The following is a 16,518-nucleotide window of genomic DNA, read 5'->3' on the forward strand; positions in this document are numbered from 1 at the left end:
TTTTTTTCTCTTTTCAACTATGTCTTATAATGTTTTGTGGATTTGTTTTAAATAAAAAACTGATTAGTTTAGGGTGATTACAATGTAACATTTGTTCAGAACTTTTTTAACCAATTAACAATGAATGCATAAAATGCCATTCATTTATTAATAAGATTATAAATGTATCATTGAATTAATTGATTGTTACAAATAGTTCACTTTACAATTAAAAATAAAAGGCTTAAGGGTCACTTTTGCCCCTGTAATAGACTCAATTTATCATTTTCGCTCCCATAGTATTTTTGCATCAATTCAGCCTTCAAAGTTGTTTAATTTCATCATCGTATACCCTAACTCTAACTCAAAACCCTAAATTATATATCTTAAACCCTAAACCACATCCCTTAACCTCTATATCCTAAACCATTAACCATTAACCTTAAACCCTAACTTAAAACCCTAAATAATAGTAGCTATTTTAAACATTGATGCAATTGAGCAAATTCGAGGACAAAATTGATGCAGAAATATAAAATGGACGAAAATGATAAATTAGATCTACTACAGAGACAAAAGTGACCCTTAAACCAAAATAAAACGAACATTTAACTTTTAGTAATAATCAAAGTCGTTTAAATTATAGGTTGTAAAAATCAAATCACTCAATTTATCAATTGTCAGATCACTCAATCATAGTTGAAAGATTAATGTTTATAATACACTTGACGATAAAGTAACATGTTGTGACAATTGATTAATTGAGTGACCTATTTATAGCATTTAATACATGTGTTCCTTACAAGTTTTGGTTGCCATTTTGGATTCAAAGTTGAACAATCCCAACATGTATCCGTAACATAAGTAATTTGAGCCAAGTTGGTCCAAATTTACAAAGTTATCGTCTAGGATAGATGTTGGTGGGTTTGGCCAAATCTACCATTCTCATTCATATTCAAAAGGTAGATCTATTCAAGTTCTACATTTTTCGTCTAAGTCCAAAGGCCGATCTATGTTAGAAAGAGTTTGGATAAAAGTTTTATATTAAAAAATAGTATAAATTACGCATTTAGTACTTAAACTGTCAGTTTTGATCCATTTTAGCATTTAAACTTTTAATTTTTTAAAATAATACCTAACTTTTAGTTTTTGATTCATTTTAGTACCCATCTTTAAAAACTTAACGCGATTAGTACCTAAACTGTCAATTTTGGTTCGTTTTAGTACCTAAACTTTCGAGATGGTTTCAAAAGTTAATGTTAAATTTTGAACGGGATACTAAAATGAAACAAAAACCAAGGTTTAGGTACGGTTTGAAAAAAATGAAAGTTTAAGTATTAAATCGAACAAAAACTAATAGTTTATATATTAAATGCGTAATTTACCCTAAAAAGATTGGGGGGGGGGCAAATTAGGTCATTTCAAAATACAGACCGGATTTGAATTCTAATGTTGATTTTTTTTTTAATTTTATGATGTTTTTAATACGATGACTATATCATATGAAAATTAGATATATAATATTAGAGTGTAAATAATAAAATTTATATTACTTTTCATATTTAGAGAATATTTAAAGAATGAAATATATATAATAATGGTATATTTTAAAGAATATAGTTAAGGATTATGATCTAAAAATTATCAACCATTTTTATGCATAAAAATCTCTTCTTTTCAATTTTTAATCTCAACTTAATTTATGTTCATTTAATAAATTAAATCAACGTAGAACTAAATAAATTATTCCCTTATATTTAAATAAATTATTAAAACGATAACAATATCAAATTACTAGTTAATCTTTTTTTTTTGGTACAAAGGAACGTGAAATGACTGCGTTTGATAGATTATAATCTTAAAGTTGTTTCTCCATTCGCGTCCGTCTGTAAAAGGGGAATCAGATCTGGTGGGGTTCAGACAGAAACTGTGTTCCCTCTTCCATCCCAAGTGTCAAATTAGTTAATCGGTCGGCACAACGGTTACCCTCTCTCCAAATGTTCCTGGTTTTTTTTGTTATCCACAACGGCGGATGCATGTATATTTCATGGTGTGTATATGTCCACCTTAAAATTTGAATTTCTTTATGTTTGTTGTTCGTTTTACTGATTGTGTATATCTTGAAATTTTATTGTGTCCACTCTGAAATATGAAATTTTTTATATTTATTGTTCATTTTACTGAATGTGCCCACCTAAAATTTTATTGGTGCCAACCTCATACAAAATTTTCTACTATAAGTACATATGTATCCACCCTAAAAAATATTTATGGATCCGTCACTGGTTATCCATCCCTCATTTTTCAACTTCAAACGATCTGCGTCATTCGTCTTCTCTCTGTTGATGGAATCAACTGTCCACTTCGCATCCGTCTTAACGATTAAATTCCTCGCACCAAGGACTTAGTTTAACACCCCAAATTTCGGGTTAGTAGTTTCAAGTTTACCCGAGAGACTTGTGGACCTTGTAAAGTTCATAATTAAAGTCATTGGGCCAAGTTGGGCAAAATTGGATTTGGAATTGAGCCCAAAAGGATTATAAAAAAGGGATTTTTAAATACATGGAAAAATGTGAATGACTAAAGTGTAATTTTTCTACTTATGGAAAGATAAGAGTTTTATATCCTCCTTCGTCTCATTCTCTTCATTTTCTTTTTCTCATTTATTCCTTCTTCCTCTCCAAATTTCATAGCTCAAATGTAAGTTTGAGCCTTTCTCATACTTCAAATTCGTCCATGATCATTCCATCAACCTTGTTTTAAGGATTCTAGCTTTGAGTTTCTTATTTTGCAAGAGAAAATGGGTTTAAAGTGCTCAAATACAAATGGGGAAGAAAAAAACAAGAGTTGTTGAAGGAAGGAACTTCATTTTGGATTCCTAAGTTAAGGAAGTGTATTTATAATCCTGTGTTATGTTATGAAACTCCTAAACATGATATCTTGTTGGGAATTTAGGTATTTAAGCATATTTGGAGGTTTTACTTGATCTTACTGTGGATGACGTTCTTAGTGTAAAGCTTTTTTATAGTGCTAAATGACCCTAAATAAATCCCTTAAGCTTTAGAAGTTGATTTGGGACCAAACTAAAGTGTTTGGGAGAATTGTTTTTAGTGTTTTTGAACCTAAATAAGATATTTTAGGGTTTGAATATCGATATTAGATGAATTGGGATGAATTTTAGGGTTTTATAGCAGGGAGTATCGATATTGTTGGGGAGAGTATCGATATTGCCCCTATAGTATCAATACTAAGGGTGTCTGGTATCGATACTAGGCTATTTTTCAGGACATCAAAGATATTTTTGGTACTGATACTCATAGGGGTATCACGTAGAGTATCGATACTACCTACTTTGGATGGTTAGTTTTGATCTCCTTAAGGCCCGTAAGAGTGAATGATGATTCATAATAGTATAACTTAGTCCGTGAAGGACGTAAATGGCCAAAGGGGCCCATAAACACTCATAGAAGTGGGTTACAATCGAAGTAACCATACCAAGCATAATTCCTTTGAGTTTCTTCAATCGAACACGTATTGATTAATAGTGAACGGATGATCGTTCCGAAATATATGCTAGCGAGTGAGACGATGAACGACGTGACTAGAGTGATAATGGAAGGTGAATACTACATGATACCGATAATCAAAGATGAGGGAGTTGTCCTACTAGTTCAAAGGAGAACCGATGGAAAGTGCGACGAGTACGACTAAGGAGTAGTTGTTAATGAACTATACCCGAATCAATTGTTAGGCTAATTGAAATATACTAAGAGGGTAGCAATGAAAATGAATTGCCTTAAAGAGCATAAAACACTAAAGTACTATTAAACTCTTGCATAATGTTCTAGGAGAGAGAACGAATGAAATAGTAGTAAGTGAGAGAGCGATCTCACCTTCTTGTGTTGTAATTGATAATAACGACAAGATAACCATGTGATAATAATATTACTTGTGTGATAATCATAATGATCTTATGAGGTAAGATTCCATAAGACTAGCCTTTGCATGACGCTCGGGAAATAAAAAGGATACCTGAGTTACTTTAATAGTATGACGATTGTCTTGTGTGTATAGAATTTCAGGATATATCCGAGTCAGTGCGACAACACTTCAGTCGCTAGTTGGACGTAGGCTCCGATGTTGTGTGACTCAGAATCGTCCTAAGTACTTTGAGAAGTAAACTAGCACAACATAGGTTTCGATGTTGTGTAACCTGGAGGCGTCCTAGTAATCTAGTAGGACGTAGGCTTCGATGCTTTGTGACCCAGAGGCATCCTAGGTACTAGGAAATGAGGGCCCTTCTAGATGAGGATTCAGATGTTAAGGGACCCGGGTCTTATCTAGGGTACCTTTGGTAGGATAGAGGGGTGTGAGTCCTGAGATGCTAAGTGACCCTCCGACTACACCATGATGCCTACTCATTGTTTGTGTGATGGTATCTACGTCTTTGCGACACCGGATACTATCATTGTGTGTTGCATGATGATGCATTGTAGGATGATACTAAGGTTCATTGGTAATTTTATTACTACTTTGCTTCTCCATTGCTCTCTTAATATTCAATTACTAGTTAATCTTATATCTTCTAAATAAAATTAAGAATTTGAATATTGACATTATAAATAAAACAAATTAAATTAGATTTTTTCATAATGGCTTATTTTGTAAATAACACATTACATCGTAAATAATATATAAATAAAACTTAAAAAGAAAAATCCCAAGACCCCATGGCTATCCACCTAAAACCTTCTCCGGCGTATCCATTTAACGACTGCTTGACTGGATAACCCTCCGAGACTGGCGCTTGCGGGTCTCATTGCTTGTAACCATTAAATCAACGAACAAAGATTATCATATTCGGACCCGAACTAGTCTGCGGTGTAGCTCGTCGCTAATGGCAGACCACAAAACCAATTTACAATGCCTACAGATGCCATCTCATAGGATCTTATGTTCTTGAGTGTTCGGGGATAAGACGTTGCCGTAGTTTATCAGGCGCGCCAGCCAATTCTGCATAGCCATTGACATGAGTAATTGTGGACCATAACAATTTCAAGGGGAAAAAGGATGCAAAAACATTGAAGTAGCTCTACCTTGAGCTGTGAAATTGAATAGAGAATGTAGTGTTCGTCCATTTGGCAGGCTCACATTGGGGTCTCTCAAATCATCGAATAAGAGGTGCGCTAACGCCTCCAACTGAAAGCAAGAAAGCGATGCACAGGTTAGATGCAACAAGAAGAACACGGTCATGACTCAATCGTTACTACATGAGCACGAGTGCATATGCAACTAAATTGAAAACAACAATGAGAAAGATTCTTACCGCTGTACAACGAAGTTTCGGTGAGTACTGGAGCAGCCTAGACACAAGATCCACTGCTTCTGGGGCATTCACTTGTGAAATAACTAAAAAACATACGGAGCGTAAGATTTCCATTTTTCGTTATACCATATAAGGCAATTAGGAGCTGATCCAATCAGAGTATACCTTATGCCATGGATGAGCTTTAATCTGAGGGAATTTGAACTCGGTGTAATTCGAATTCATACATTTAATTTCTTCTCTCGTCGGCGTTCCCAGTATCTGATATGAAAAAGAAAACGGAAGTTAAGAGACGAGTAAACAGAGAAAACAAAAAATCTCGAGAACAGAAAAACCAGAGATACATAACTTAATGATTTCCACTAGCTGGTCAACTCCGCTTTCGCCGGAAAACATTGGTTGCCAATGGTATAATAGCGAATATGCATTAGCACATACCTTGTGTCGTAACCGATTTGTTGTTTGAGGGTCTGGCTCACCCAAGGGGCACCGACAAGGACAATTCGAGTACATTTACTTCTAGAACCAAACATCATATAGAGAATATAGCAAGTCTGCCTCTCTAGAGCCATGCGGATACCATAAGAGAACTAGAAATTATACGGTTAGGGTTTTATTTTCCTATGTGTGTTTTATTCACTGTATTTTATGGTTTATTTATCACTTGAATTTAATATTTTCATATTTCACTAACACATTTTCTCTCTTTGAATATTATTTTTGCTAACATATTTTCCTTATCTTGTTGTTTTATTTTGTGCATAAACATGTTGTTAATATCCAAGTTATTTATCAAAATTAGAAGGTTTTTAAAACGACAACACCAAACGAAGGGGTATTTATTTTTATCTACTTTGACATATTGGGACGTCGTGAGTTCTTTGAAAGTTGTTCTAGGATAATTACCTTAGATTAACACATGTTTCATACATGTCATGTCATAGAAGGTATTGATCCCCAAGTTAATAGTCTCATTAAAAGGCTTTCAATACGACAAATGTCACTCTAAGAGGTAGAATAGGACTGCAAAAATACATCATTGGTCCATAATGATGCTCCAAGAAGCAGCTGAAGAGGTACATCAATAGATGAAGCTCAAATGATGTAGTAAAACGAGCTTCTAAATGGTGCTAAGATGATGTTGATACAACTAGCCAAAAAGAAATAATATGTTTGAGGCCATCAAGCAACAACGATAACCAGCACAAGACAATGGATGATGCAGTCGCATATAGTTGCTCAACAAATGCGTTTCTGGAAAAGAAGTCAAAGCGTTGGATTTTTCCATCAAGCCAAGGATAAAAGAAGATTGTTTTCTTACATATTCGATCAAAATTGAAGAAGTCGAGCAGTGTGATGTAATTTATAGTTTCCGTTTGCCTCAGTTTATTGAGACATTGTGTATTTTTTGGAAGTTTTTTTATGACAATTAATTTGGAATCAACACCTTCGTTGCATTTGCATTTTCATTTTGCATTCTCACATTTACATTCTCACCTTTTCATTTTTTATGTTTGCATTTGCATTTTTTACATTTAATTGCATTTTGTTTCAAATTATTACATGCATTAAATCACGAAAATATGGGAATAATTCGTGGAAGATTCCATGACAGAATTTTCAAAATCAAATTGGAGCTAACTTGGTCTTCCTAGAGAATGATAAGAGCCATGAATGAGATTTTAGCAAGGGTTGGTAGAATCAAGAAACTCCAAGAGCAACTTATCAAGATTCAACAAGAAATGACTGATCAAACAAATAAATTCCAAGACGAGTCAAGAGAACGAATGTCTAAATTGATGCATATGATGACTATTATGATCCATGGAGAAAAACCCTCAGAAGATCCTGTTGTAAAGGATTTGAATGGGATTATGAATGTCAATAGTGAAGTCAAAATAACAGTAATAGGTGATCAACGACCTATTAAGAAGCAAGATAGCTCAAGCCAGATCTAAAAATCAGATATGGTCGTAAAGGGTCCCACTGGATCAACAATGAATGAAGAAGTGATGAGAGATAAAGGTACCCTTGTGAGAGCTAAGCTTTACTCAAAGAAGAGGGGCATAGAAAAGGGGCGAAGGCTAATCAAGAAGAAAAAGAATGTGCAGGGTTTTCAATTTACTCATTTCCACTTTTCGGGTGAAAATTGCATTAAAAATGCTCTCAGCCGGATTAACAACTCCACAATTTATCCAGCCACAGTGGCCTCTAAATGAGAAATAGACCTATAAGGAGGTTCCTTGGATAAACCAGATTGGAACTCCAGATTGTTCAGCCAAGGTTTCTATTAACCTTGAGGGGAAGTTCCAAGATCCTTTAGAGCAAGCAATTCAAAAGTGCAAGGTAAAAGAAGGGGTTAAGGTTTAATACTCAGAAATAGTCACCTCAATGGAGACTAATGTGATCAAATCCTGTGAAGAATATCGGTCACAAGAAAATGGGAAAGGAAATCAAAGTAAAATGGCTCCCATGGATGTAATCCGAAATTGACCCATAGGTTTAAAAATAAACTGGGAAGATGCCATCATGAAAACATCTCAAACACCCATATCAGACTTCCTGGGGACAGATGAGGCTTTGGGCAGTTTAGAGAACATGACGAATACTACGCCAATCACAGCTGCAATCAGCTTGGATAAGAGAAATGATCAAAAAATGGGGGGCAAATGAGGAATGATGAGTGTTCAGAATCGTTAATTCTTGCTCGTTATTTCTTCAATTTTTTGGAATTATTGCTGCTGATTTGGTCGTGTTATGCTTGTTTTCGTGCATGTCCTTACTTTCCAGAATTAGTGAAAAAAAACGAGCTCATTCTGCACTTTTTTATTATTTGGTCATAGCCGGAGACATGGGCACGACTCTGGGAACGACACAATCTGATGTGGCGGTTTCTAGAAGGTCCAGTCAGCGACAGTTTCTAGAAGACTTTTTCGAACGCCTTCTGGAAGATGGACGAACAGAGTTGCATTAGGAGACTAGTTTTAAGTTTGAATTTAAATTAAAAAACAATTATCTTTAGGATTATTTTATTTTATTTTCTTTGTTTATCCTTAGGCTTTGAGAGGCTATAAATACCCACTTGGGGTAAGCCTAAACTCGTCACTGAAATTACAATCTTCTTTTCTCTCTGATTTTATAAAAGCTTTCTCTTTTTACTTTTCAAGTTCTTTTCATTTTTCTTTTATTTTCAAGGTTTTTTTAATATGTTAAGTATGACTTTTGTCATGCTTAGCTAAAATTTTCATAAGCCGAGAGCTGACGCAATGACTCAATTCCAACGGGATAATTGAAACAGGCCCTTAATATCTTCAAAATTTCTTTCTCAATCTTTGTGCTTATTTTTCAAAATCAAAACAGTTTTCAAAATCAAAGATTGACTTTGGTCAAGAGGTTGTTGTGATTAAATGTATGAGAGGAAGATATGGCTTATAGAAAGCAATTCGATTTACTGGGAACACACTTGGCGAGATGGCTTCGCTAAGAGGGAACTGAGATCAAAATTGACGGTTATTGAAGCAACAATCCGAGTCGGTCGCCACGAACTTAAACGGTAATTGATCTACAATAATTGATGCTGATTATATCAATTTCTGAAGCCGAAATCAAATATTGCCTTGGGTGTTCGGTATACAAGATATAGTCACAGGGATTGCCCTTGTAGACAAAGTAACCAACGTAAATCCCGAAGGGAAAATCTAATTTGATGATCAAAAGGAAATTGAGTCAAAGCAATGCTTGAGGCTATTTTACCGTATTTATTCATAATCTTTATTCTCTTATTTTTATTTAAATTGTTTTTATTTATTTAATCATTTTTTTATTTAAATATCTTTTTACCAAACCCCCCATTTACTACTTTCACGCCTGGTGTAAACAAACCGAACAAAAGTTTATAATTTTCTAAGTCCCTGTGGATTCGACCCTTACTTCTCTATACTACGAATTTCCTTATTTATTGTCCAAGAAGAAAGAATTTTATTTGACACCGAAACGACAGTTGTCAAATTGGCGCCGTTGCCGGGGACTTCGCCAAAGTTACTAATTTTTTATTTGCTTTTGATTTATGACTAGGACTAATCTGGGCACATTAGTGGAGTATGACCCGGAGATCGAAGCCAGAGCTAGGAGACTCCACGCACATACGCTTCGGAAAAGAAGGAAACAATAATTAAATCCAGAAGAAGAATCAAATTCAGGTGAATCCGTTAATACAATTCTGATGGTCGATCCTACTATCCGGGAGTTAGCCGCGGCACCCACTGAGCAAGAGCCTTTGTGCATTGATTTTTCACAAGGAGAAACTCTATACCAGTTGAAAACTGGACTTATTCATCTCTTCCCTACATTCCGCGGGTTGCCAAACGAGAATCCACACAAACATCTCATGGAATTTCATATGGTCTGTACCAGTATGAGACCACAGGGAGTAACCGAGGATCAAATCAAACTTAGAGCTTTTATTTTTTCCTTAGCCGTTTCAGCTAATGAGGGGTTATTTTATCTTCCCCCTAATTATATTACTACATGGGCTCATATGACTCGTCTTTTTCTTGATAGGTTTTTCTCTGCGGCGAAAGTAAGTGAACTACAAAAAAAAAATACTTGTAATGAAGCATCTTGATGGAGAGTCACTTTACGACTACTGGGAGTAGTTTAAGAAGTTATGTTCTAGTTGCCCACAACATGGGTTAACTAAACAAACACTCCTTCAATACTTCTATGAAGGATTAACTCCCCTGGAAATGAAGATGATCGATGATGCCAGCGGTGGAGCCTTGGTGAATATGACTCCTACTGAGGCTAGGGATTTAATTTCCACAATGGCTTTAAATTCCCAACAATTCCGCACAAATAATGAACATTTTCAAAGGGTTCATGAGATAAGTTCAACTTCCTTAGAAAATAAGATAAATAAACTAACTGAAGTCGTCAACTCTTTTGTTGCAGGAAAGATAGGACCAAATAGATTATGTGGAATATGTGCATTACCTGATCATCCGACAGACGGTTATCCACTGATTTAAGATGACACGGAAGCTCAAGTTAATGCAGTCGGGAACTTTCTGGGACCTCCCTAAAGAACTTATAATCCCTACGGTAATACATACAACCTATGATGGAGGGATCATCCGAACTTCAGTTATGCTGAGAACTCAAGACCAAATCAAGGTTATCAAGCGAGACCACCTTCACCACCACAACAACCACGGAAGACATCACTAGAGTCAATTATCGAGAGGTTAGCACTTTCTCAGGAAAATTTCCAGACTTGTACTGAAGTCCACTTCCAAGAAATGGACAAACAGATAAGCAAACTGACACAAACCATAGGCCGCTTGGAATCATGAGGTAAACTTCCATCCCAAATCGAGGTAAATCCAATGGAAAATGTTAGCGTCATCACTCTTCGGAGTGGTATAGTAGTGACATCACCTGTTCCAAAAGATGAAACAATCAGGGAAGAAAATTGATGATTTAGGATCCCAGGAAAAGAATGATAAAGAACAAATAGACGATCCAACGCCATCTCCCTATGATGTGCCATCACCTTTTCCATCAAGATTAATTAAAAGGGATAAACAAGCTGAGGAAAATGAAATACTAGACGTATTTCGAAAGGTGCAAATCAATATACCTCTCCTTGAGGTTATTCGAAAGGTTCCAAGATATGCTTATGTTTTAAGGATCTTTGTACAACAAAGAGGAAGCTTACCGGGAATGAGAATGTAAATATAGGCGAACATGTCTCAGCTGTATTCCAACAAAAGTTACCACCGAAATTAAAAGACCAAGGTATGTTCGCAATACCATGTAAAATTGGTAAAGTTGGGATAAAAAGAGCCATGTGTAATCTTGGCGCTTTTATTAATGTAATGCCTCTCTCTGTTTACAATATGATTTCTAACGAGCCTTTGAAGGATACAAGGATATCAATTCAACTTACCGACAGATCTGTAATCTATCCGGAAGGACTCTTGGAAAATGCGCTAGTGGAGGTAAACAACTTAATATTTCCTACTGATTTTTATGTAATTGACATGGAGAGTTATCACAGTAGTACTTCTTCCGATATTCTATTGGGGCATCCCTTTCTAAGTACTACACACACAAAGATTGACGTACGAAGCGAGACTTTAACCATGGAATTTGATGGTGAGATTGTTACATTTGATGTATATAAGAAAATGAAACACCCAGACAAAGTGGCGAGCATAAATTATGTCGGTATTATTGATCCTTTGGAAAATGAGTTTGTAGAAACTGATTTTTCTTTTAATCTATGCAGGGAGTTAGAAGATCATGATGAGGAAATCAGGAAATTGAAAAATATATTTTCAGATTGTGCCGATTTAAAATTGATTCTTTATAAGTTTAAAGTTCTTCCTTCTATTTTTCAGGCACCAAAAATTAAGTCGAACCCATCGAGGAATCGTTTGGGAAATTAATTTTTGGTTAAAAAGATGTTTTAACGGGCATTCTTTTCGACAAGATTTTTAAATTGGGAAATATTTGAAGAAGTCTTTATAAGAGTTTTCGAATTTCTCATAAGGAATTTCTTAGTTGGAAAAAGCGAATGAAGTGGAAGTGTTTGTCATGGAACCTGTAGTCTGAATCAGGTGGTCGAACTAACGATGTTAAACAAAAGCGCTTCATGGGAGGCAACTCATTATTTTTAATTCCGTTACATTTTTATTTTTATCTTTGATTTATTTTTATTTTTTTCAATTGAGCATGTTTTATTTAATTTTTATTTTTATTTTGCAAGAACTGAATATTTTTTTTCAAACTTAAATGAAGAAGGTTTACGAAATTATGACTCGAGCAGTGCTAATTTTGGAGACTACTAAGCAGTGAACAGTCGAACAAAGCAGAAAAAAATAATGCCACAGCCGTGCACACCATCTCATTAAACGACATACGTTAGCAAAACCCCTAAGGGAGCACGACGCACGTTAGCACACTTCTAAGGAGACCGACACACGTTAGCAAAATCCATGGAGTACTTTATTCCTTCTCTTGCACTTTAATTTTACGTTTTGAGGCAAAACGCTTTAAGTGATGGGGAGTAGAGTGTAGGATTAAATTTCCCTTCGCTTATCTTTATGCTTTGATGCTAGTATGTGTTGATTGGATTTGTCGGAAATTTCATTGAATTTCTTTGTCTTGTTGAGAATTTTTGGAATGATATGCTTGTTTGAGAACACATGATTGTTTAAGTTAGTATGTTCTTGATAGCGAATAACATGAATTGTGATCAAGTTGGTATTTTTGTGATATTCCATGATTTTGTTGGTTGAAATGTGCTTAGCTCAATGCATGAAAATAATTTGGTGAGATTTGAGCCTTTAAGAGCATATCATTTTCGCTCTCATTTTGTTGGATTGAGTGTGTCGAATTTGACCTTGGTATTCTAGAACATGCATGTTAAATACTGTCGAGATTACACATGAACATGATGTTTAAAAATGATTTGGGCACCTTAGGATTAACCATTCTGTTTCCCCACTAAATTGCCTACCCATACATTTTCCCCCTAGTTTACCACGTTTGAGCCTATTCCCGCTTCTTTGTTTTCACCATATTTATAAAATCGAGTATTTTATTTTGTCCCTCTTTTCTACCTATTTCAGGGAAAATGAACCGTTAATCCATTGTATGCTCTATCGAAGCAAAAAAAAAAGAAAAACAGCAGTTCAAAAAAAGATGTTCGAAAAAAGAAAGAAAAAAAGACGTGAAAAAGAATGGAGAACAAAACAACAAGAAAAAAATTTAGTGTTTCGAAAAGAAATTTGTTGTTTGATAGGTTGTCTTTTTATCTTGTTGCACTTAATGTTTGTTTTGATGGAGTTGAAATTATTATTTGTTAGTTCCTTGCCTTGAATATTTAGCCATATATTTAGCCTTTTCCCCACCTTTACCTAAGCCCCGTTACAACCAATAAAAGACCCTTTGATTTATGCATCTTGTTCTTATTAGTAGTGGAGATTTGATTTACTTGTAGGCCTATGGTAATATCGTGTCAATTCTGACGTTGAGCGTTTCTTTACCCTAAACACATTGAGTGATTTGAGTGAATCCCGGTAAGGTATTGAGTTATAAGCATTGAGATTAATAAATGAATAGATATTACAATTGCACTTGACTTGTTCCAGTTGGTGATATTCAATTGATTGATGCCTCGACTTGAATATTTCTTGTGGTCTCTATCTTGCTTCCCTTGAATGTGAAACTTGACAAAGAACGATAAATGGTGTTTTGACAAATTTGATTATATCATACTTGAGGACAAGCATGAGATAAGAGAGGGGGAATTTGATGAGTTTTCAGAATCGTTAATATTTTCTCGTTATTTCTTCGATTTTGTGGAATTATTGTTGCTGATTTGGTCGTGTTATGTTTGTTTTTGTCCAGGTCATTACTTTCCAGAATTAGTGAAAAAACGGGCTCATTCTGCATTTTTTTATTATTAGGTCACGGTTGGAGACATGGGCACGACTCTTGGCACGACGCGATCTGACGTGGCGGTTTCTAGAAGGTCCAGTCAGTGACGGTTTCTAGAAGACTTCCTCTGCACGCCTTCTGGAAGATGGACGAGCAGAGTTGCATTAGGAGACTAGTTTTAAGTTTGAATTTAAATTAAAAAACAATTATCTTTAGGATTATTTTATTTTATTTTCTTTGTTTATCCTTAAGTTTTGAGAGGCTATAAATACCCACTTGGGGTAAGCCTAAACTTATCACTGAAATTACAATCTTCTTTTCTCTCTGGTTTTATAAAAGCTTTCTCTTTTTACTTTTCAAGTTCTTTTCATTTTTCTTTTATTTTCAAGTTCTTTTTATTTTTCTTTTATTTTCAAGTTTGTTTTTAATATGCTAAGTATGACTTTTGTCATGCTTAGCTAAATTTTTCATAAGCCGAGAGCTGACGCGATGACTCAATTCCAACGGGAGAATTGAAACAGGCCCTTAATATCTTCGAAATTTCTCTCTCAATCTCTGCACTTATTTTTCAAAATCAAAACAGTTTTCAAAATCAAAGATTGACTTTGGTAAAGAGGTTGTTGCGATTAAATGTGTGGGAGGAAGATTCGGCTTATAGAAAGTAATTCGACTTCCTGGAACACACTTGGCGAGATGGCTTCGCCAAGAGGGAATTGAGATCGGAATTGACGATTATTGAAGCAACAATCCGAGTCGGTCACCACGAACTTAAACAGTAATTGATATAGGACAATTGATGTTGATTAGATCAATTTTCGAACCCGAAATCAAAGATTTCCTTGGGTATTCTGTATACAAGATAGAGTCACGGGGATTGCCCTTGTAGATAAAATAATCTACTTGAATCCCGAAGGGAAAATCTAATTCGATTATCAAAATAAAATTGAGACAAAGCAAGGCATGAGGCTATTTTACCGTATTTATTCACAATCTTTATTCTCTTATTTTTATTTAAATTGCTTTTATTTATTTAATCATTTTTTATTTAAATATCTTTTTACCAACCCCCCCATTTAATACTTTCACGCCTGGTGTAAACAAACCGAACAAAAGTTTATAATTTTCTAAGTCCCTGTGGATTCGACCCTTACTTCTCTATACTGCGAATTTCCTTATTTATTGTCCAAGAAGAAAGAATTTTATTTGACACCGAAACGACAATTGTCAAGGACAAAGACTCTAGTCCAACTATAAACCCAACATTCTAGGAATATAGGGCATCCTAATCAAAGAAGAGATCATTTCATCAGTCATAGTGTTTTATCTCATTTTCAAGCTTTTTGTTTGAACTTGTTTTTTTTTGTTCTTTCTCGTCTTTCTTTTTGTAAGGATATTTAAATAAACTTATGCTACTTTTTAAGGTTATGAGCAAGGAATCAAATTTTAATCTTGAATATTTTTTGAATATCAAGTCAATTAAATATTCTTTTAATTTTTCAAGAATTATATATCTTTTGCAAGTGGTAAAATTATACCTCTCATATCTCATACAACGCCAGAAATACAATTACATGATCTATTCTTGGTTCTTACCAAAACCAAATTTTGACCTTACATTTATCTGAGACTCTGAAGTAATGCCTCTACCTGTTTTTGAGACATCAAATCCATATGTTTATCTTCTCGGGTAGAGTTGATTTGTTTATAACACTACCTTCCACCATATGCATGACTTCAAAAGTCACACCTTTGTCATTCCAGATACAAATCATCATTTTTTGGTCGAATACCTAAAAATCATCTTTTAAGAAAACATCATTTAAAAGATAAATCAATCTGCGTATAACCAAAAGTTCATTCTTTTTAGTAATAAAGGGATTCGGGATCGATTAGATTTGGGGAAGGATTAGCACCCCACAACGCCCAAAATTGGTACTCATTGATTATAAATTGTCTCTATTAGTGGAAATCTATGAATTCGAATATAAATTTAATTTACGATCCTATTATTCCAGATTCTATTGCCTAATTTTATTTAAAGAGAATTTTAAGGAAAATAGAAAATATTCCAATATTTCCAATTGAAGAGAAAATAATCCCTAAATTACTTTAGGATGAATATTTCTCTTTTCAACTGAAATAATATAATATTTTCCCCAAACGTTTAAGATTAAAATAACTTTTTTAGACTAAAATAGATATATTTGATCTTTTAGGTTTTATAAATAGGATATTTATTTATTTTAAAATATCAAAATAGAATATCTAGTTACTTTAAGACAATCCTTTCTTAATATTTAAAAATAAATAAATATTATCCTTTTATTAAATTATAAAATCAGTCAAATTATACCTATGAGTCTTTCATGTATATATATTCATATGACTAAAATAAAATAAGTAATAATTAAATTACTAAATCTAAAATATTGAAACATAAAGGGTAATAATAAAAATAAAATAAAATTGCAATTAAACAGTGACCAAAATAAAAAACTATAGGATTAAATTGCAAAATATATAAATTAATATCCCTAATTCAAAATATTATGAAATATAAGTACTATTAGTGTAATTTAACCATAAATAATTATATGGGATTAAAATAAAAATTATTAAAACCTAAGGGACTAGATCTGGTATTTATCCTAAATATTTAAACATACAGGCAGTGACTAAATTATAAATAAAATAAAATGCGAATATCGAATTAAAAGACACATAAAATCAATTCCAGTGACTAAAACGTAAAGGTTACAAATTCGGAG

General features: G+C 34.0%; 1 pseudogene; it reads right to left on the reverse strand.

Moving 5' to 3' along the window:
- Window positions 1-4,719: 4,719 nt before the first annotated feature.
- LOC120129770 overlaps window positions 4,720-16,518 on the reverse strand; it is a 34,030-nt pseudogene continuing 22,231 nt past the window's right edge.

This window comes from Hibiscus syriacus, unplaced genomic scaffold, assembly GCF_006381635.1.
Source record: "Hibiscus syriacus cultivar Baekdansim isolate YM2019G1 unplaced genomic scaffold, ASM638163v2 tig00110503_pilon, whole genome shotgun sequence".
Taxonomy (NCBI): Eukaryota; Viridiplantae; Streptophyta; class Magnoliopsida; order Malvales; family Malvaceae; genus Hibiscus; species Hibiscus syriacus.